A 23,308-nucleotide genomic window follows, 5' to 3' on the forward strand; every position below is an offset into this window, starting at 1 on the left:
GTTCAGTGGCTATGCAGTTGGCTAAAAGATAGATACCAGAGTGTGGTTGTAAACGGGATTCTTTCGGGAACAGAGACCAGTCACTAGTGGTGTACCACAGGGCTCTCTACTTTGTAAGTGACATAACTAAAGTTTTGTTGGGCAACTAAAGGTTTGTTGGGCAACGTAAAGTAATATACCTTGGATTACGAGCATAATTAATTCCAGAAGCATGCTTGTAATCCAAAGCACTCGTATATCAAAGCGAGTTTCCCCATAGGAAATAATGCACACTCAGATTATTATTATTATACAGGATTTATATAGCGCCAACAGTTTGCTCAGCGCTTTACAACAACGGGGAAATAATTTGTTTCACAGCCACTGCTGGTCTATGCAGTTCTGTATGTGGCCAGAGGTGCAGGGGTGGCGGTGTATGCAGTACTGCATGTGGCTATAGGTGCGGGCGAGCTGGTGATGCTTGGAGACACTCGGGAACAAAGTGTTTCCGAGTGTCTCCGAGTTCTCCATGAAGCACTGGGAGCCACCAGCACCCCCGCACCTATGGCCAAATACTGAAATGCACACACCAGCGGCTTGAATCCTGCTAGTCTTGCGAGACAACGCTTGCGAATCTAATCAGAACTTTAAAAAAATTGCTTGTATTGTGAAACAATTTTAAACAGCGTTACTCACAATCTGAGGTTCCACTGTCTTTTTGCTGATGACACAAAGGTGTGTAATAGGGTTGATATCCTGTCGGTAACACGGAACATGATTTGGCATTGCTGGAAGAGTGGCCAAAGCAGTGAAAACTGCAATGTAAAATAATGCACCTAGGGAAAAAGAATCCCTTGAGAGAGTACAACATTGGGGGTACGGTGTTAGCCATCACTACAGAGGAAAAATATTTGGGGGGGTGCTTATTTCAGATGATTGCACAATGAGCAAACACTGTGACCAGGCAGTGGGGAAAGTGAATAGGATTCTAGGTTGCATCACCAGAGGGATCAGCAGCAGAAGGAAGGAGGTCCCGATTCCCCTATATCAAGGATATGCAATTAGCAGACCTCAAGCTGTTGCAAAACTACAAGTCCCATCATGCCTCCACCTCTGGGTGTCATGCTTGTGGCTGTCAAGCCTCGTACACACGTCCGAGGAACTCGACGGGCGAAACACATAGTTTTGCTCGTCGAGTTCCTTGTGAAGCCGCCGAGGATCTCGGCGAGCCAAATTTTCCCATTCCCGTCGAGGAAAAAAAGACGTGCTTTCTTTTTGGCCCGACGAGATCCTTGACGGTTTCCTCGTCGAAAAGTGTACACACGACCGGTTTCCTCGGCAAAAAAAAAAACCCAGCAAGCTTCTTGCTGGTTTTTGCAGAGAAACTCGGTCGTGTGTACGAGGCCTCAGAGTCTTGCTATGCGTCATGGGACTTGTAGTTCTGCAACAGCTAGAGGTCCGCTAATTGCATATCCTTGCGCTCTATATGGATCTTTAGTGAGACCTCAAGTTATGACTTCAGACGAGCTCTGGTGTGTTGCGATGAAATGCAGCATGTCTGCAGTTTTACACAACACACTACAACGCACCTCAAGGCTGCATTGTAGTTTGCACGGGGCACATAGGAAACTGTTTCTGTGCAAATCAATGCAGCTCAACTCAACTTTTGTGAACAAAATCCTATAGCGTTGCTTGTTATGTGCGGGCCATTTTGTCTTTTTACGCATCGTTTTATGAGGGTGGTCCCTTCACCTGGCATGACTGTGTGTATATATATATATATATATATATATATATATATATATATACATTTGTTATATATCAAAAGTCAGCGAGCTCCTTGTGCGGTTTTGTTCTTGACTTACACCCACAGGATTTTCATGATGAAGCATAAATGGCAGAGACCTTGAGCCAAGTACTGTACCATTACAATGAGTGAACATCTGCAGCAAGTTCAAAGCTTTCTAGGGACATGTTTGTTTTCATAGACTTTTCTCCACCAGGATACATTCTCTATTTATGTATTGCTCAGCACTCCCGTGTAGCGCCATGTGAGATGCAACAATTCTACAGCAGAGTATATATGTTAGAAGGCATTGTTTATTTAGTCATTTGATAAAAATGGAGACATCATGACATCACGGCACTTATGTTTCTGAGGTCTAAATATAATACTGAGAATTGCACATCTGCAGTTTGTATTAGATGTATTATATATTTAACAGAACCTTTGTCTGCATGCGGTACAAAACATTCTGCTCCTCAGGTTACACAATCACAGACACCACTCCACCCCACAACCTCACATTATCACTCCCTTTAAGTTTTATTTGGCCCGACCAATATTAGGCCACGTATGAGGAGAAAGGAGCTCCTACAGTCAAACTATGTCTTAAACTGGACCTTCTAGCAGCATTAAAATTGTGCAGGAAGACATTCCTTACTTGTCAAAGTATACAGCAATGGTATCGTCTCTTAAAAAAAAAGCTGTGTATTTTATCATTGAAAAGTAGTCTACAAGGCAGATGCCGACCCTGAATGCTTGACCAAAGATGGCTCCGTGCTTCTGGAGAGAAAAGCAGATTAAGGCGTTGTCAAGTCGAGTATTCTAAGCTGGCCATACACACAGGCCTCATACACACGGCCGAGTTTCTCTGCAAAAACCAGCAAGAAACTTGCTGGGAGATATTTTTTTGCCGAGGAAACCGGTCATGTGTACATTTTCGTCGAGGAAACTGTCGAGAAACTCGACGAGCCAAAAAGAGAGCATGTTCTCTATTTCCTTGAGGGGAATGGAGAAACTTGGCTTGTCGAGTTTCTCGACGGCTTCACAAGGAACTCGACGAGGAAAACGATGTGTTTCGCCCATCGAGTTTCTCCGTCGTGTGTACGAGGCCTCAGTGGAGTAAGCGTTAGGCAGGGCATGCACTGACTGAAATTCGGCTGGTCGGGTTGCGACTGGCCAAATTGCGATCAGTGTGTGGACTCCCAATGCTTGAAAGAAGTCAGCTGTTTAATAGACTACCGTTGAAAAGACATGTTGGAACATTTACCTCACAGTAGATGTTGCTGTTAGAATACAGCGGTTGATTTACTAAAACTTACTAATTGGTTACTCTGCATAGTAACCAATCAGCTTCCAGTTTTTTTTTTTTTGTCAAAGTTTAATTCACCAAGCTGAAGTTAGAAGCTGATTGACTACCATGCAAAGCTGCACCAGATTTTGCACTCTCCAGTTTTTGTAATCAACCCCACAGCTTTAGAGCCGGTTCACACAGGGGCGGCACGACTTCGGGGGCGACTCGGCCAGGCGACCTGAAGACGACTTCTAAGGCGATTTGCAAAATGACTTCTGTATAGAAGTCAATGCAAATCGACCCGAGTCGCCCCTGAAGTAGTACAAGAACCTTTTTCTAAGTCGGGGGCGACTTGCATCGCTCCTATTAGAACGGTTCTATTCACTAGAATGGGACGCGACTTGTCAGGCGGCTGTGTCGCCTAACGAGTCGCCCCAGTGTGAACCGGCTCTTAGGGGATCCCTCTATTCACCTTGTTTGTGTGGATGGAGATGTGCGTCAACGGGCTAAACAAAAACAAAAAATAAATAAAAAGACTGTATGGACAGCTTTACACTTTACGTGTGCATTCCAGTGGAGAATTCTATTGCATGAAGACCTCAGCTACCCATGTTAGGTGGTCCTCCTATGACCATTTCTTTTATCTGTATACAATCAGAATTCTGGCACTGCAAATCCAGATCGTATAGATTTAGTCCTCTGTGTCATTGGCCAAATGTCTAGAACTGGTCATCTAAGTCTAAATTGGAGTCCTTTTCTGTCAGGAATGGATGGCTTTAGTTGCTCCTTAGGTCCCTTTTTATGCAATGAATGTCTCTAATTTTGAGGTGCCCATTATAAAATATACAGTATTTCTACAACAATAGGGACTTTAACAACATTGTATATGTGACATAATGTTTACAGTGAAGGTCAGCACTGTAGGACATCCTATACACTGCCGTGTATGTAGTCCTTGCAGTTCCCATATCAATATGCAGTTTATCTTTCTTACCTTTCTTATCTTACCAATCCTAAAGTATTCTTTGATTAGAATTTTAATGTAATCAGGGAAGTACACAAACTGCTTAGTTTGATGCTATTTCTGTTTAGTCCCCTGATTGCACTGAAGATGCATGTGTCTGTTTCATAAGTGCATACATCTCGTATGAGTATGAGCCCCCTGCCAATGTTCATAATATGGCAAATACCACTCACATGCAGTCAAAGCTTAAAATTGTCTTCCAGCCACTGACCATACACCTCGGTTATTTTGGTTTCCAGCCCAGACCAACATAACAGTGTGTGCTGTTGCAAATGCATCCTGCATGGCACATTGCCATTCTAAACAGAATGAGTCCAAGATATTTCCTTAAAAAATATGATCTACTATTCATGTGCTTTAAAGTATATCTGCCCAGAAAAATGTCTGGTGCTGTTCAGAATTGGGACAACAGTCATACTTATATGTGATTGTGCTGGATTTTTAAAATTTGCATACAGTCTTTGATTTGTTTACTGCTTTAAAAAAATGAACCAATGTGGGTTATTTACGAAAGGCAATTTCACTTTGCACTACAAGTGCACTGCAAGTACACTTGAAAATGCACTAAAAGTGCACTTTCAAGTTGCAGTTGCTGTAGATCCGAGGGGGACATGCAAGGAAAATAAAAAACAGCATTTTAGCTTGCATATGATTGGATGATAAAATCAGCAGAGCTTCCCCTCATTTCAGATCTTCCCCTCATTTCAGATCTTCCCCTCAGGTCTACAGCAACTGTACTTCCAAGTGCACTTGTAGTGCAAAGTGGATTTGCCTGTCGTAAATAACACCCAATGTGTCTTATTTATATAATCGTTCCATTCATTTTTTAACCATCTTAAGATTTTAAACTTAATAGGTAGGTTCTAAAAAACATATCTTGTACAAAAGTTTTTAGAATACATCTCTTATATCTTTCCGCTAGATATCCTCCAGCACAGAAATGAGGCAGGGGCTCTATCTGACTTTCTGCAGAGTCTGACATACACTGTGAGAAGCTTGCAGTGTGCAGTGAAATCAGAATACGCAGTTTTAATACAGGAGAGGGGCCTGTACATCTGTGCAAAACTGAAGGTAAGGCTTGTGTTCTTTTCTGCTTCACTGAATTTTTATTGTTATTTAAAGACATTAAGGCCCCTTTCACACTGACAAGTTTTTTAGGCGGTTTAGCACTAAAAATAGCGCCTGAAAAACACCTGCCCCAGCATTCTCAATGTGAAAGCCTGAGGGCTTTCACACTGAGGCGATGCGTTGGCAGGAGAGAAAAAAATCTCCTGCAAGCAGCACCTTTGGAGCGGTGAGAGGAGCGGTGTGTAGAACGCTCCTTCATCGCTCCTTCCCATTGAAACCAATGGGACACCGCGGTAATACCGCCGGCAATGCGCCTCTGAAGAGGCGCATTGCCGGCAGTATTGACCCTTTTTCAGGCACATGCGGGGGTTAATACCGCACTGCTTGCAGCCGAATTCCGACGGTATAGCGCCGATGTTTTTAGCGGCGCTATACCACCACCGCACGTTCTGCCCCAGTGTGAAAGGGGCCTTAGAAAACAAGAGAACAAAGATTTAACAAAACGTCCAATTCCACATACGCATGACATAGAATGTATGGAAGATTGCCAAAAAGAAAGTACAGTTTACCTACTGACAGTGCAACTGAAAAGGCCAAACATAAAACTGTTAATCAAGTGTACATGTATGTATATCAATCAATGTACTGAACCATATCTAACCATATCTGAACCATATCTAATGCCGCATACAGATGACCATTTTTCATGACAAGAAAAATGCAATTTTTTTAATTGACCGTGAAAAACGGCCATGTGTAGGCTCCAGAGCATTTTTCTCGACGAGAAAAATGGGCGTTAAAAATTTAGAACCTGCTCTATTTTTTCTCGTCGTTTTTCACGTTGTTCTACTTCACGTTGTGAAAAACGATCATGTGTAGGCTTTAACGAGGGGGAAAAATGCGCATGCTCAGAAGCAAGTTATGAGACGGGAGTGCGCGTTCTGGTAAAACTAGCGTTCGTAATGGAGATAACACATTCCTTACGCTGTAACAGACTGAAAAGCATGAAGACTGAAAAGCGCGAATCGTCTCTCACCAAACTTTTACTAACACCGGTAACACGAAATCAGCAAAAGCAGCCCAAAGGGTGGCGCCATTCGAATGGAACTTCCCCTTTATAGTGCCGTCGTACGTGTTGTCATATGTGTTGTACGTCACCGCGCTTTGCTTGAGCATTTTCTTTCACGATCCTGTGTATGCAAGGCAGGTTTGAGAGGAATCACGTCGAGAAAAACATATTTTTTTCCATGACATGAAAAATGGTCGTGTGTACGCGGCATAAGAGTTAGACCTATGTGAGATTTCCTTAGAAGCTGATTTGAGAATAAGCCATGAAGGTTTGTGCTTTTCTTCGGAATGGAAGGTTTGACCCATTGGTGGAAGTTGGCTGTGGAGAGAATTAATTTGTAGCACCTCATTGTTGGTCACCCTCCTGGCGTTATATAAGTGTGGCTCGCGGTTACATTTCAGTACCATTAGGGGTAACCACGAGCCACACTCGGGATTGCATTGCAGAATCCTGGTACAAGTTACTTACATTGTCACCAGGATCCTGCGTTGTCGCCCCCACTGTGTCCTCCGCCGGATCCTCCGCCTGATGCTCTGTGTGCTAAGCTTCGGTCCCTGCGAGCGTTGTAACACATGGGGGCGGAGCCCGACAGCAAATTCAAAAAGTAGAATATTACTGTATCAAATCATTTGACCTCCCCTTTGGCCCTAATGCTTTGTCTAGTGCCCTGCCTGCACTTTAATAGTATATATATATACTGTTCTTTCTGCCTGGATACTTGAGATTTCCCATGGCAACCAAAAAGTGTCCCTTAATGTCAAAAGTGGTTTTAGACAGCTAGGAAAAAGCGATAGTAAATTAGAACACTTGCAGAATTGAGTGATAGTGATTTGTGTGGAAATTCATTTTATTATTATTATATTATTTTTTCATAATTGTTTATTTATTATATTATAATTTATGATTTTGTGTTTCAAACTTTATCATACCCGGGATGTCTACTAGACTCTTGTTTGGACATATTTTAGTGTGTTATTACTAAGAATTACAGGCCTACAATTTAAAACGCCAAATTTTTATGCAAAACAATTGTCCCGCTTTGAAATTAAAAAATCTGACCTATTCATACCACCAGGGAGGCTACACTAGCAATCCAGGAACTAGCCAGCATTGGGACTGGCAGCTCAGGAATAAAGCCACTAAAGGTCAGAATCAGGTTATAAACATTGGTCCAGACAAGCAGCAGTTTCAGATTGTAGGTCACAAGCCAAAGGTCAAAACCAGAAAGCATATTTTAGTTACTGTCATGTCTGATGAATCAGTCTCAGTTGCGGCCCCTATGGAACTTGTTATCAGTAAGTATGGAGAAATGTTAAATATTGTGCTAAGAGCTGGTTCACACTGGGGCGACCTGGGACTTCAAGTCACCCCAAGTTGCCCCAAGTCGCGTGGTCGAGAAAATGAATGTAAGTGAATAAGAGTCGTCTTTATGTACACTACTGAAGTCGCTCCGACTTCAGAAAAGGTTCCTGTACTACTTCAATCTGACTTCTAGGCAACTTGTAGGCAACTTGTACCCATTGATTTCAATGGAATTCACCTCAAAAGTCGGATCACTGTCTTAACTGAAGCAAAAATACAGGAAGATAACATACATTTCTCAGGCAAACCCCTCCCTCCCAGAGAGCTGATTGTTGTTTGATTGGCCACTGGAAAGCCTCCTGTCCTGGAGGCGACTTGAAGTTGCCTTGTACTGTCCTGGAGGCAACTTGAAGTTGCCTTGTAAGTAGAGTTGAGCGGACACCTGGATGTTCGGGTTCGGACCTGAACCCGGACTTTGAAAAAAAAGTTCGGGTTAGGGACCGAACCCGAACCCGGACTTTGACCCGAACCCGAACCCCATTGAAGTCAATGGGGACCCTGACTTTTGACTACAAAAATGTCTCTAAAAAACTAAGGGAAAGGGCTGGAGGGCTAAAAATGGCAGCAAAATGTCGGGAAGAGCATGGCTCTGGAAATAAATGTGGATAGGGAAATAACTTAAAATAACATAAAAAAAATAAAATAAAAAATATAATGATTTTTGACCTTTGAGGACGAGGTCCATACAGTTTTGTTCAAAATTAAACACAGTATATCACAGGTGCACAGGTGGTGTGGCAGGTGTAGTGCTGTTGAAATACTCAGTCACCTATAGAGTGCTGACTGCCACCATAGAAAAAATATTTCAGCAAACTATCCCTGACTATGTACTTGACAGAAACACAGTATATCACAGGTGCACAGGTGGTGTGGCAGGTGTACTGCTGTTGAAATATTCAGAGTCACCTATAGCTTGCAAACTGCCCCTATAGTTGAACAAAATTCCTAAACTATATGAAGCACAGCAGATGTCACAGGAATAGAGTGCTTTTTGATATTTCTGGAGCAACATACACCTAAAACTGTCCCTATGATTCAGCAACCTTTCCCTCACATAAGTGAAGCAGTGACAACGAGCCAGATGCCATAAGATGATGCAGATATCAAAGAAATAAAGTGTGCTTCTTGATATTTCTGGAGCAGTATAACAGCATAGACCTAACACTTTCCCTGAGCAGATTCAGCAACCTTTCCCTCATATAAGTGAAATACAGTGAAAACGAGCCAGTTACACCTAAGACTTTCCCTATGCAGCAGATTCCAGCAGCCTTTCCCTATCTAGAGTGAAGCAGAGTGACGATCTGTGCTGTGTGCCTCTATCTAATATAGAGGCACGTCACATGATGGGTCACATGCTGCACTGGCCAATCACAGCCATGCCATAAGTAGGCATGACTGTGATCAGTTCCCAGTCACAGTAGTAACACGAATGGCGATTGGCTGCCGTGCAGCGCGCCAAAACATACCCGAACTCCGAACCCGAACCCGGACTTTTTCCAACTATTCGGGTTCGGGTCCGGGTTCGGGAAAAACCCAAAGTCCGTACCGAACCCGAACTTTACAGTTCGGGTTCGCTCAACCCTACTTGTAAGTTGTCTGATGATTCATACTCAAGTCGTGTCCAAGTTGCCTCTCAAAGTTGTACTAGAAGTCGTGTTGCCTCTGTGTGAACGAGCTCTAAGAGTAAAGAGTGTTTTCAATGAACACATATTATGAGGATATTATTGCAGTGTTTACCTGAAACATATGTTTGATGTGGTTTTCACAACCTTACATGTATGTTTCACTTTCCCATCCATATTTTTGTTATTGTATCAAATATAGAGAATTGTAAAATAACCATTAGATGAAGCTCTGTAACAAATTGCAATTGCTGTTTCTCTTTGTTCAACAACTGTTAGATATCAACTACATAGGGTGGGTGTTGTTTTCAGTAAGTTGGCAGACACATAGGGGTTGATTTGCTAAAGGCAAATAGGCTGCTCACTTTGTAAGAGAATTTTTTCTTAGCTTAGTGAATGAAGTGAAGTTCTGATAATTTCCATCATCCAATCATGTGCAAGCACTATTGCTGTTTTTTTTTAATTATTATTCCTTGAGCATGATTGGGTATTCTTTGCTTGTGAATTTGCACCACATTCATCAACCACTTGCTGACTGTACTATAGCTGAATGATGGCCCCAGTTCTGGGAAAGCGTCTATTGACGTCCTCCCATAACCGCGTCCGCTGCAATGCGCATACAGCACACTTCGGACACAGCTGATCACAGATCGAGGAAAAGGGCCAATCACGGTGGCCCCTTACCACGTGATCAGTTGTGTCCAATCACAGCAGATCACAATGTAAACACAATTGCCAGTTATCGGTATTCCCTTCCTCATGCTGTCACAGTGTGAGGAGATGAGAGGCGGTAACCGGCAAGTATGAAAGGGTGCATCTACACTGATAATCAGGCCACTGATTAACATTGTCCTGGTTATCAGTGCAGATCCAACAGTGCCCAAGAGTTCTGTCAATCAGTGCCCATCAGTGCTGCCACTCAGTGCCCATCAGTGCTGCCTATTAGTGCCTCTTATCAGTGCCCATTAGTGCCCTCTATCAGTGCCCATCAGCACTGCCTATCAGTGCACTTCAGTGATGCCTATTAATGCCCATCAGCTCCGCATATCAGTGCAGCCTCATCAGTGCCCACCAGTGCCGCCTCATCAGTGCTGCCTATCAGTGCTGCCTATCAGTGCCCGTCAGTGCTACTTTATCAGCGCACATCAGTGAAAGAGAAAAATTACCTGTTTGCAAAATTTTATAACAGAAATTTTTGGTCTTTTTTTGTTTGTTTATCAAAAAAATTTAAAACCCAGTGGTGATTAAATACCACAAAAAGAAAACTCTATTTATAATTATTTAAAATATTTCATATGGTTACAGTGTTGCATAACTGCATAATTGTCATTCAAAGTGTGACTGCGCTGAAAGCTGAAAATTGGCCTGGGCAGGAAGGGGGTAAACGTGGCATGTAGGCAAGTGGTTAAGCGAAATAAAAATTCTCTTGTTAAGGAAACAACCTATTTACCCTTAGTAAATCCACCCCATAGACTTACATTGTTAGAAGGAGCAGTAAAGCACAACCATCCTGTGGCCTTTTAGCATAGGATCGAGTCATTATAAATCATTCAGTCTAGCTTTGTCAACATGCATAATTTAATGTAGCCCTGGTCATTTTTGAAATTGGTGAGTGTACTGCTTTTTTACTTCTATATTCAGATATCTTATCTTTAATTATGTTTACTGAATAAAATCAATTCTTTCTTCCCCTTCCAAGTACTTTCTTAACCCTGATTCAGCCCAGACCTTCTTTTTAGTAGTGGGGAATGGTTAGTATTTATGTAAGGAATTTATTGTTGTCTTTGTTACCGTTGGGGAGATTTGCCCCCATTCCTATGTGGTCACGAAAAAAGGAAGTAAAAATAACCCCCCCCCCCCCATTGGTGACATATAGTAGAGTTGGTAAGGCCTCGTACACATGACCGAACATGTCTGCTGAAACTGGTCCGCAGACCAGTTTCAGCGGACATGTTCGGTCGTCTGTACGTCCGACCGGACAATTTTCCGGTGGATCGGTCAGGTTTCCAGCGGACAAATGTTTCTTAGCATGCTAAGAAACATGTCCGCTCGAAGCCTTTCCGTCGGACATGTTCGTTCGTCTGTACGACTTACCGGACATGTCCGCTCGGCCGAAAGCCCTCGCATGCGTCGAAGTGATTCGACGCATGCGTGGAAGCATTGACCTTCCAGGGTCGCGCACGTCGCCGCGTCATCGTTGCGGTGACGGCGCGGCCACGTCACCGCGCTGTCTGTCCGCGCGGATTTCGGTTTGATGGTGTGTACAACCATCAGACCGAAATCTCCGAGCGGACATGTCCGATGAAAACGGCGGACCGTTTTCATCGGACTGTCCGCTCGTCTGTACGGGGCCTAAGTGTTCTATTGCCTCTCTGTGAGCTTTTTTTAGGAGATTTTGTAGGAAATTCTCCTTGCTTTCACAGGAACAGGAAGACAGAGCGACAGAGCTCCATCGGACATTTGCTGTTTGAGAGCTGGTTCTCTCTTTTTCCGACAAAAGTTCTTGTTGGAAATTCTGATCGTGTGTATCCAATTCCAATGCACAAAAATCCACACATGCTCGAAATCAAGCAGAAGAACCACACTGCCTATTGAACTTAATTTTTCTCGGCTCGTCGTACGTGTTGTACGTCACTGCGTCACAAGTTTGAGCCAACATTCAGTCGGAAAAAAAATCCACGGTTTTGTTGTCGGAATTTCCGATTGTGTGCATGCAGCATTAGATGTAATTTTTAAATTCCTGGAGTTTGGCTTTAAAAATTATCTTAAAGTGGAGTTCCACCCAAAAGTGGAACCTCCGCTTATTTGCCCCCCCCCTCCGGTGCCACATTTGGCACCATTCAGGTGGGAACGGGGACCTGTATTTGACAGGTCCCCGCCCCCACTTCTGGGAGACGGCGCTGTCTTTCAGAAGTTCGGCCCCCTCCTCCTTCCTCTGCCCCTGGGCCAATTAGAAAGCGCAGCGCGCTTCTACCATGCGTAGAAGGGAACCGGCTGTGAAGCTGAAAGGCTTCACTGCCAGTTTCCCTTAGTAGAGATGGTGGCTGCAGCACCCGACGGCTGATCCGAAAATCGTCTGGGGTACCGATATTGCTAGACCCCTGGACAGGTAAGTGTCCATATATTAAAAGTCAGTGGCTACAGTATTTGTTTGTATTTGCTGACTTTTAATATTTTTTTCCCCCAGGTGAAACACCTCTTTAAACTGAAAATTAGTGAAAAGGGATTGCTGCGCTGAAACAAAACATACCTTGTTTAGTTAAAATCTGTGTCCTCATTCACCAAAACAGTTTCTTCTGCTCTCTATACTATAGGTCCACAGGAATCAATGTTGATGTGGTAATTGCAGCGACCTACATAGCATTCCCCTTAGTCAGGTGTCTGTGGTTCAGGAGTTGCATCATTTTCTGGCTTAATTTATTTTATGTAACAGTCTGAGGCATAAATAATTGCGGCATCATTCCAGAGATCTGAAAAAATATGTAAATTAATTGGCTTAATAAAATGATCATCATTGATATGTTTTGTGCTTTCTATATTGAACATTCATTTTATGAAAGTAGATTTGTATATATTAAGGATTGCTGCCAACATTTAACTGAACTGGCAAAACTCAGAACATTAAATACAATTTTACTTTAGGAAGATCACGGTGAAGCTTTTACATATCCATGAGGAGAACTGGCTTAGGGCTCATGCACACCGCATCTCAAATGAGCTCAAAGAAAGGGCTCCTACAGGCTTTTGAGCTTACTATGAGCTCTTATTTTTCTGCCTGGAAACTCCCCTCCATGTTAGCCAATGTGTCCATGCACACTATTAGGTAGATTCAGTAAGAGTTAGGCTGGCTTATCAGTAGATAAGCCGACCTAACTCAGAATCTACGCCGACTTATGTTTAAGCGTATGCTCAAACAGAGATACGCTTAAACATATCTAAGATACGATGGCTTGCGCCGTCCTATCTTAGATTGCAATATTTTGGATGGCCGCTAGGTGGCGCTTCCATTGCGGTCGGCGTAGAATATGTAAATGAGGAGATACGCCGATTCACGAACGTACGCCCGGCCGACGCAGTACTTTTACGCCGTTTACGTAAGAGATAGGTCGCGTAAAGTTAGAGCCAGGCCCTATTGGAATAGTAATGTTAAGTATGGCCGCCGTTCCCGCGTCAAAATTCAAATTTTTTACGTTGTTTGCATAAGTCGTCCTTGAATCGGGATTTACGTTGTTTACGTCCACGTCAAAATCAATAGGCCCGTGCGGCGTACTTAGCCGCAATGCACACTGGGAGATGTAGGCGCCCGGCGCATGCGCAGTTAATAGAAAACGTGAAAAACGTAAGGTCAAGCACAATTAGCATACAACACGCCCCCCTAACACACATTTGAATTAGGCGCCCTTACGCCCGCCGATTTAGGCTACGCCGCCGTAACTTAGCAGGTAAGTAAATTGTGAATCATGTAATTGCCTTAAGCTACGCCGCCGCAAAGTTGCGGCCATGTACTTGAATCTAGCTATCTGGCTTTTTCTGGAGTATACAGGCATATGCTCTTGCAGGCAGAATACAATCCCACCAAATGCTGAAAAGACGTCTAAAAGCCCAAAAACGTGCAAAAAATCGTGAAAAAGCTCAAAGATGCACAAAAAAAAAAAAGATAAAATAAGCTGAGGGGAGGGTTTGTAAAAAAAAAAAAGGCTTATGCTCAATTAAGCTCAAAGAAGCTCGATGAAGCTTGAAGAAGCTTAACCTCCCTGGCGGTATGATTCTTTCAGAAAAAACATGCTGAAAGCGGTACCATTATTTGCAAGGAAATTTGGCGTTTTATATTGTAGGCCTGTAATTTTTAGAAATAACTCACTTAAATCTGACCAAACAAGATTCTAATAGGCATCCCGGGTATGACATTTCGCTACACAAATCGCTATCACACAATTCTGCAAGTGATTATAATTTATTATCGCTGTTTTCTAGCTGATCTAAAACTATTTTTGACATAAAGGGACACTTTTGGTTGCTATGGACAATCTACAGTTTGCAGGCAGAAAGAACAGTTTTTATTATATAAAATGACACGTAGGGCACTGGGCAGACCACTAGGGACAAGGGGTGTGTGTTTTTTTTACATACAGTACTGTACAGTACTGTAATCTATAAGATTACAGTATACTGTATGTAATGTGTTTGTTTACTTTTTTGAATTTGGCGCCGTTCTCCGTCCCCGTGCGTTGTAACGTCGCAGGGAACGGAGATCGGCGGCACAGGAGGACGCTGTGTGAATCGAGCGAGGTCCCGCTCGCTCACACAGCGCGGTGGCATCGCTGGATCCAGGGACAAGGTAAGTAAACACTCCCTGTACATCCAGCGAGGCAAGCCCGAGTCTGACTCGGGGTTACCGATTTTAGCCCAGAAATCTCACCCCGAGTCAGACTCGGGAACACCGCCCAGGAGGTTAATAAAAGCACACAAAGGAGAACAAAAAAGTACAAGCTTCTTCAAGCTTTTAGCCACAGAAATAAAAGCTCAAATGCCTGTAAAAGCAGCTTTTTTAATTTCTTTTTTTTTGAGCTGCAGTGTGCATTAGAGCAGAGCATGGTGTTATATTTCTTGAATTAAGTTATGCTATGGTTAAAGGCCAACTCTGTGAATTAAGAAAAAAACTGTGACATACCCTATCCCCCACTCCAGTCAGTTCTTATGCTTCCCCATTCTCCCCAAAGTTCCAGTTTGTGGGTGGCCCCTCAACTTCCTCATTAACAATGCAGGGCCATTACCCCCTATTGTATGTGTTGGGGGCAAGCGTGCTGGAAGTGCCTTAGAGAGGAGGCTGTGGGGAACCGGTTGCACTGCTGGGTACAGCCCACTAGAGCCCGCTAGAGCGTAGAATAGGGTACATATTTTCTCCTTTTTCTCGGCACCCCTACACATGTAAGCATTTAACGCTTGCAGTGATGGGGGGGAAGGGGACAACTGCAAAGGTAGATATTGTTTTCTGATTCTTGGACTTGGGTTTTATAAATAAAAGGTAGTTTATGGCCAGTTTGATCAGTGCTAAGGGCCAGGGCCATTGCAAGGTCAGAGATATCATTGATAAAACCTTTAAACTTGGGCCTTTACCTGGACCTCTACTGTAGTACATTCCATGTAGGCAGCAGTGATGATGTCAACTAGTTGTGACTGAATCCACAAAGCTGAATGTGGCAGCCCTTCCAGATTTCACTGGAGTGCTTAGAAAATTAAAAGAAGCCTCTGCTTGTTTGTCCCTGGAAACGATTGGGTTTGCCATTATCCAATTATTGCATTTCTTTAATTTTGTGCGAAGATTCACAAGGTGCACACAGCTTAGGAAGCTTACGGACAGGTATGGCAATTTTTGTACTGACTTTCTGTGAATACATAAGCTGAGTATACAGGCTGGAGATTTCATTGAAGCTTCAAACAGCTGTCTTGTGCTATTGAGGTAGCATTTTTGCAGTGACATGTTAAAGCATAACCCGCACATTGCTAGGGCAAATAATATTTATGTAAAATATGCTGTGGAATTCTTGGCATTTATTATAAAGTACATTACATGTGTGCAGGGCAGGACTTAGGGTGGTGGGGGCCCCTGGGCTTGAGTCACTTTCGGGCCCTACCTTCTATACATTACTTTAAATAGAACAAAATGATACATGCACAAGCTATCTATGAGGCCTCGTACACACGACCGAGTTACTCATCAGGCAAAACACATAGTTTTCCTCGTCGAGTTCCTTGTTAGGCTTGTCGAGGAACTTGACAAGCTTGCTTTGCGTACACACGTAACAAACAAAATCTCCTTGTTCTCTAAAGAGGTGATGTACAACACATACAATGGCAGGTGAAGTTCGATTCCACTTGCACAACTCTTGGGGCTGCTTTTGCTAATCTTATGTGTTTGCGTGTTAAATAAAAATTTGGTAAGAGACGATTTGCACTTTTCAGTCTGTTACAGCTTTAAAAATGTGTTATCTCCATTACAAATGCTACTTTTACTCCCGTCTCATACTTTAATCTGAGCAAGCGCGGGTTTCTTAGCATACACACGCTCGAGTTTCTCGTCGTAAACCAGCCCGACGAGGAACTTGACGAGCCAATTTGAGACTCCCATCGAGGAAAAAGAGAACATGCTCTCTTTTTGGCTCGTCGAGTTCCTCGACAGTTTCCTCGATGAAAAACGTACACACGACCAGTTTCCTCAGCAAAAAAGCTCTCCCACCAAGTTTCTTGATGGATTCTGCCGAGGAAACTGGTCGTGTGTACGAGGCCTTAGAGCTACACAATTCTGGATAAACTGAGAATAAAAATAGAGATCACGATTCTGAACAAACAACTAAACAAAATTACATAATTTATGTTAATTGCTGAAGTCTATTAAAAATGTCACCACAAAGAGCCTGGCAAGGAAAGAGCTTCCGCTGTACCTGTCAGATGGAGAGGGATCATATAATTCCGCTGTACAAGCTTTCACGTCTGTCCATCGGTAGCCGTTGTCCCGAAGGACATGATGTATACTGCGCATGGGCACAGAAAAGCACTGACACAAGTCAGAGTGCAATGTATTCAAAGGGCAAAACCAGCAATTGGAGCCAAAGTAACATGCCACATCCAGCAAAAGGACAGACACCGGGCATAATATTGCAAAAATAGCTTCACAAGGGTAATAATAAAAGAAAGACTGTTTGTCTACTTGGACGGAGGACAAAAATTATGAATGTCCCTAGAACAGGTAAAAATGCTAGACCAATCAACACATTTTAAATGAAAAATTAAATGACTGGCATATTATTGAAAAAAATTAAAAGTAAACAGGCGGGGCTCCAAATAATCTAAAAAATAAATAAGTCATGTGAAGTAAAAATATATTAAATTAAACATAGTCACTATCAGACTATGACAGTGACCACTGTGACTAGGATGGGAAGGAGATCAGGTGTGACAAGGGTACATAGCATAGACCATATCCCCAAAAAAACAAGGAGTGACAGTGGTGAAGGAGACATTGCATTGAACCCACCATGCAAACTTCTGTGAATAAAACATAAGTGATACAGATCTGTAATACGTGTACATGTATGTAAATGGAGGTTAAGACAAGTAAATATAACATATCTTCCTATCTATTTACTAATACGAGCAGCAAAAGTTTTAAAAATAGTGTTGATTGATTGATTGAGAAAGTTACCGTATTTATCGGCTTATACCGCGCACTTTTTTCCCCTTAAAATCAGGGGAAAATCGTGGGTGCGCAATATTCGCCGATACCCGCTTCCCGCGCTGTGTTTGAACGTTGCCGCCGACATATAACGAGCGCAGTACACTCGGCCAGTCTCGGCTTCCCTCGCGGTCACGCCCTGTGCCGCCTCCTAGCCTTTATGCGAGAGGAGCCGAGCGTGCCGGAGTGTACTGCGCTCGATATATGTCAGCGGCGGCGTTCAAACACAGCACGGGAAGCGGGGATCGACTCAAAAACAGCGTGGGAGAAGCGGGGAGGACACCACCGAGGGCGCAGGCGGACGCCGGACCGGACAAGGCCGCTGAATGACGCCGGGCAAGACACGGACGAGGGGCATTCAAACTGTAAGTATTTTATTTTTTTCCTGAAATCTCCCTTCCAGGTTGGGGGTGCGCGCTATACTCCGGGGCGCGCTATACGAAGATAAATAGGTTTAGGTAAGCAAAAATAGGTTTTTGGAAAAAAATTTCATGTAAATATATTGGAGGGGAAAAGGTAGGCACAATTTTGGCCCAGAGATGGGCTTTAAACTGCAAAATAAAGGCCAAGAAATATTAGGGCTCTAGTTGCAAGAAAACTAAAACAATCATTCGAGTTTTTGATTTAATAGGAGAATTCAACATGTATTCTAAGTCATGTATTCTCTACAGCCATGTAAGAGTAATCAATTCTCATTCTTTGTTAGTTATTTGAATTTTTTAAATTTGTCTTTCACTGCTGTAACTCTCTTCAGGCCTTCCTTGTTGAATTATTGTGTGTCCATTTCATGGATGGTCTCTCCCAGACCAGTATTGTTTTACAACAGCTGTAATTGATAGTCGTGGGATTTATTAAGGAGGCGTAGACAACAATAAAAGTCACAAACGCACGGAAAGCCTAATTACTGGAAAACAAAAATGAATATACGAAACACTGTCAGAAGGATTTAATAAAAATGTCAAAGCTGGGAATCATCAGGGTTGCCAATATCACAATTCAATAAACATTGAAGATAAACATCATTATTCTGAGTTTCTAATGGAAAATATGGGGACATGTACTGAATATACACACAAATTGTGAATGTGGTTTACAAAATAACATTTTATTATGTTTGCTCTTAAAAACATAATGATCTCTTTAGCTACCAATTGTGGAAAACATTATACTACAAAGTGTCTTGCATAAGACAAAACACAGCTTGCATTGAACTGTCAATCTGCGGTATTGTGGTATGTATTATGAAACACAAATTCACCTTGTCTGCCCAATATTTAAATTCGTTTTCTGCTAAATGAGTTATGAAATAACTCTATTATAAATGTGTTGTACAGATGGAAAACAGATAAGTATTTCTTCATATGAGAAAAGAAAAAGGTTTATGCAGCTGACTTGTTCAACCCCAATTCCCAAAAAGTTTGGACACTGTGTAAAATCTACAGTGTATAAAAACAGAATGCAATGATTTGCCAATCTCATAAACCCACATTTATTCACAATAGAAAATAAGAAATATATCAAATGTTTAAACTCAGAAAATATAAAGTTTTAAGAAAATAATAAGGTCATTTTGAAATTGATGGCAACACATCTCAAAAAAGTTGGGACAGGGCAACAAAAAAACTGGCAAAGTAAGTGGTACATTAACCTCCCTGGCGGTATGATTCTTTCCGAAAAAACATGCTGAAAGCGGTACCATTATTTATTTGCAAGGAAATTTGGCGTTTTATATTGTAGGTCTGTAATTTTTAGAAATAACTCACTTAAATCTGACCAAACAAGATTCTAATAGGCATCCCGGGTATGACATTTTTTTAAAAACAAAATTATAAATTATAATATAATAAATAATATAAATAATTATAACAAATAATAATATAATTATAATAAAAATTATTCAATAATGTAATCAAATTAAAATCACTGAAATTTGCTCAGTTGCAGAATTGTCGCTGTCATTATTTTTTTTTTTTATGACGAATTTCCCCACAAATCGCTATCGCACAATTCTGCAAGTGATTATAATTTATTATCGCTGTTTTTTAGCTGATCTAAAACTATTTTTGACATAAAGGGACACTTTTGGTTGCTATGGACAATCTACAGTTTGCAGGGAGAAAGAAACGTTTTTATTATATAAAATGACATGCATGACACAGGACAGACCACTAGGGACAGGGGGGGGTGTGTTTTTTTTACATACAGTACTGTAATCTATAAGATTACAGTATACTGTATGTAAGGTGTTTGTTTACGTTTTTGAATTTGGCGCCGTTCTCCGTCCCCGTGCGTCGTAACGTCGCAGGGAACGGAGATCGGCGTCACACGGAGGCACTATGTGAATCGAGCGAGGTCCCGCTCGCTCACACAGCGCGGTGGCATCGCTGGATCCAGGGACAAGGTAAGTAAAAAGTGCCTGTGGATCTAGCGAGGCAAGCCCGAGACTGACTCGGGGTTACCGATCGTAGCAGGAAAATCTAACCCCGAGTCAGTCTCGGGAACACCGCCAGGAAGGTTAATTGGTAACAGATCAGTAACATCTTTTGGTATAACAAGAGCATCTTAGGCCCGGTTCACACTGCTGCAACATTGGATCCAACTTGTGAGACCCCAAGTGACATAACATGTCAAATTATTATTATTATTATTTAGGTACTTATATAGCGCCGTCAATTTATGCAGCGCTTTACATATACATTATACATTCACATCGGTCCCTACCCTCAAGAGCTTACAATCTAAGGTCCCTAACTCACATTCATATACTAGGGTCAATTTTAGACAGAAGCCAATTAACCTACCAGCATGTCTTTGGAGTCACTGTTTCCCTATGAGAACCGTCTGATTTTTACACAAGTCGCTCTGGCTGTAGAAAAGGTCCCGGTATTACTTTGGTCTGACTTGGGTGCGATTTCAGCCCTTGTACAGGCTCCTAAATAACATTCAAGTCGAATCAAGTTGGAAGGAAGTCGCAGGACAAAGTCCAACTTTTGTCTTTGCAGTAGTGTGAACTGAGCTTTAGAGAGTCAGCATAGCCGTGCGTACAGAGTGTGCCAGGTGTGACTGGGCACACCCTAATCACCCTGTGCTGGGCAGGTTCCCCCTGCTGCTTGGCTACAGAGAAAGGGACTGGGAAATCTCTCTCCTTAGTCCCTTTCTCTGTCTCAAAAGTGAAACATCAGGAGTCTGTTTAGACTGCTGATATTTCACCAAAGCCCCCCAATGGGGCTACTAATATATATATATATATTAGTAAAAACAAAAAACAATATTGTAAAAAAATTATTGTAAAAAAGTAATATAGAAAATATATAAAAAATAAACTACTGACACCAACCTCTGCCCTACTGACATCGTCCAGTGCTCTACCGACACTGTCCATTGCCCTATATATACAGTATATGCACACACACATGTGTGTTTGTGCATGGGGTGCACACCCTAATGCAATAGGTTGTGCACACCTATGAGAGCCAGTGTCTCAAAAGTGAAAATTGGCAGAGGTTCACCAATCTTTGAAGAGCTATGTCTAAAAATTGTCGAACAATTTCAGAATAATGTTTCTCAACATAAAATAGAAAATACTGTAAACATATCATCATCTATACAGTAGTACATAATATCACCAAAAGATTCAGAGAATCTGGATAAATCTTGAAAGGAACAAGGACAAAACACAATATTGGATGATCTTTGCACCATTGGGCAGCACTGCATTAAAAACAGGCATAATTGTGTGGTGGACATCACTGCATGGGCTCTGGGATATTTCCTAAAATCACTGTCTATGAACACAGTTCACTGTGCCATCCAAAAATACAAGATATAAAGCTCTATCATGCAAAGCTGCTGTCTTCTCTGGGCCAAAGCTCATTTAAAATGGCCTGTTGCAAAGTGGAAAACTGTTCTATGGTCAGATAAATCAAAGTGTTACCTTTTATTGGGCAACCATTGACACTGCATCCTCTGGACTAAAAAGGGGAGGGATCTTCTGGCTTGCTATCAGCGCTCAGTTCAAAAGCCTGTATCTCTGATGGTATGGGGGTGTATTAGTGCATATGGAATGGACAGCTTTCACATCTGGAAAAGGTACCATCAATGCCGAAAGATATATCCAGGTTTTAAAGCAGCATATGCTCCCATCCAGATGATGTCATTTTCAGGAAAGCTCTTGCATATTTTAGCAGGACAATGCTAAATTGCATACTGCATTTATGAAAATAGCATGGCTTTAGTCTGCCTGCAGTACAGACAATTCACCAATTGAAAATATTTGGCGCATGTTGAAATAAAAAAATAGAAGACCCAGGAATGCCCAGTGGTTAGAATCCTTTATCAGACAAGAATGGGACAACATTCCTCTCCCAAAACTCCAGCAACTCGTCTCCACAGTTCCCAGACATATACAGAGTGTTGGTAAAAAAAGGGGATGCTACATTGTGGTAAACATGTCCCTTTCCTAACTTTTTTGAGATGTGTTGCTACCATCAATTTCAAAATTACTTTTTCCTAAAATGGTACGTTTTCTCAGTTTAAACATTTGATATATTTTTTATTTTCTATTGTAAATAAATATGGGTTTGTGAGGTTAGCAAATCATTGCATTCTGTTTTTATGTAGATTTTACGCAGTGTGCCAACTCTTTAGGAATTTGGGTTGTACTATTGGTTGATCATTTAAGCTATGGCAAACCTTCTTAAAGAGGGGGTTCACCCTAATAAAACAATTTTTTTCTAGCATTAAATTAGGCATAGTAGCGCGAGCTACAGTATGCCTGTATTTATTTTTTTAGCCCCGTACTCACTGTGCAAGGCATACTGTAGCTTGCGCTACTATGCCTAATTTAATGCTAAAATGTTGGTAATGAGGGTGAACCACCGCTTTAAGGTACAGCTGTATGAGACCACCCCCACCCTAGACCCCCTCCTAGTCTTTGGCTGGGTACACACAGGCCGAATATCGTCCGATAATGACTGGTTCAACATAAACCAGCCGACATTAGATCAGTGTGTACAGTTGTCTTTCTGACAGTACGACCCACTTTTAGCAAAGAGAAACCAGCATCAGTGTGTTCTGGTGGGGGGCATTTTTAATGCATTTTTCAAAGTGTGTAAATGCACATTTTTCTTATACATGAACATGTGGTTTTATTGCATTTTCATGTGTCATATATTTGTTATGTTAACTAATAAAAAAACGATTTAGCCTTATTGCCAGAGGCTAAAAATGTATACAAAATACAACATAAGTGCATTTTCATGCATTACCATTGGCTTCTATGGGCCTCAAAACACATCTACAGTAAGCAAACAAAAAAATGAAACTCAGCTATTTAAAACAAATGCACTGTAGTGCACATATGCGAATAGGCTCTACCCATAACATGGCTTTTAATGATTTAAGTGTTTACCACAGCCCAACATGAGCATTAAAATGCAAATATGTGAAGAGAGCCTTGGCACTGGTACATCTGTTATATTCAGTAGTATCTCTGTCCTAGACTCTTTTTAGATTTTCTAGCCTGCACAGTACCATTTAAGACAGCTTATCTGCAGTTTTATTTTTTATTTTTTGCATCAATGCTTGTTTTTTTTTGCTACACATGTAGTTTACTTTTTTGTATTTAGGAGTTTGATGAAAGAGGCAACACAGTTATGACTTTCTCTATTCCTACAGAACCTTGTTCACGTTGCTTTTAGTTTAACATGTTGCATGATCAGGATTTTGCTTTTTAGCTGTCCGAATTTGTAGCGTACAAAAAACGTTTTTAAGAAAGGTCTGCAAAAATGTAACAATTTATCTAATCTAATAAAAATGTTTTTTTGTTGGTTCCACTGAGAGGTATTACTTACTGAAACCAATGTGTGTTGTTTG

The 23,308-nt window shown here is 41.8% G+C and overlaps 1 protein-coding gene across 2 annotated transcripts in view; it reads left to right on the forward strand.

Moving 5' to 3' along the window:
* Positions 1-23,308, forward strand: part of FNDC3B (fibronectin type III domain containing 3B) — a 443,125-nt gene that overhangs the window by 84,164 nt on the left and 335,653 nt on the right. Inside the window, exon 2 of one of the 2 annotated variants that reach the window (XM_040349376.1) lies at positions 5,003-5,151. The exons of the other annotated variant lie outside the window; for it this stretch is intronic. The gene's annotated coding sequence lies outside the window, so the exon portion shown is untranslated. The remainder of the gene's footprint in view (positions 1-5,002; positions 5,152-23,308) is intronic. 2 annotated transcript variants of the gene reach the window in all.

The sequence above is a fragment of the Rana temporaria genome, chromosome 4, assembly GCF_905171775.1.
Source record: "Rana temporaria chromosome 4, aRanTem1.1, whole genome shotgun sequence".
Taxonomy (NCBI): Eukaryota; Metazoa; Chordata; class Amphibia; order Anura; family Ranidae; genus Rana; species Rana temporaria.